A 555-nucleotide genomic window follows, 5' to 3' on the forward strand; every position below is an offset into this window, starting at 1 on the left:
GTTCTCCTGGCTTGCGAAGCCCTGGTAGCCCCAGCCCAGGTAGGCCAGCCTCAGGGCCACACGCCGCTTCCCGTGCCGGCTGAAATCGAACGGCCGCTGCCGCCCCTTCCCCCGTGGCCGGGACACTCCTCCGCCCTGGGGACACGGCGCAGCTCCGCCAGGGGGAGGCTGGGGGTCTCCTCCGCCCTGGGGACACGGCGCATCTCCTCCATCCTGGGGACAGGGCGCAGCTCCGCCAGGGGTGCGCTGGGCATCTCCTCCGCCCTGGGGACACAGCGCAGCTCCGCCAGGGGGAGGCTGGGGGTCTCCTCCGCCCTGGGGACACGGCGCATCTCCTCCACCCTGGGGACAGGGCGCAGCTCCGCCAGGGGTGCGCTGGGCATCTCCTCCACCCTGGGGACAGGGCGCAGCTCCGCCAAGGGGGCGCTGGGGGTCTCCTCCAACGTGGGGGCACACTGCAGCTCCGCCAGGGGGACATTGGGTGTCTCCTCTGCCGTGGGGACACGGCGCAGCTCCGCCAGGGGGCCGCTGGGGGTCTCCTCCGCCGTGGGGACA

The sequence above is a fragment of the Rhincodon typus genome, chromosome 49 (genome assembly GCF_021869965.1).
Source record: "Rhincodon typus isolate 14 chromosome 49, sRhiTyp1.1, whole genome shotgun sequence".
Taxonomy (NCBI): domain Eukaryota; kingdom Metazoa; phylum Chordata; class Chondrichthyes; order Orectolobiformes; family Rhincodontidae; genus Rhincodon; species Rhincodon typus.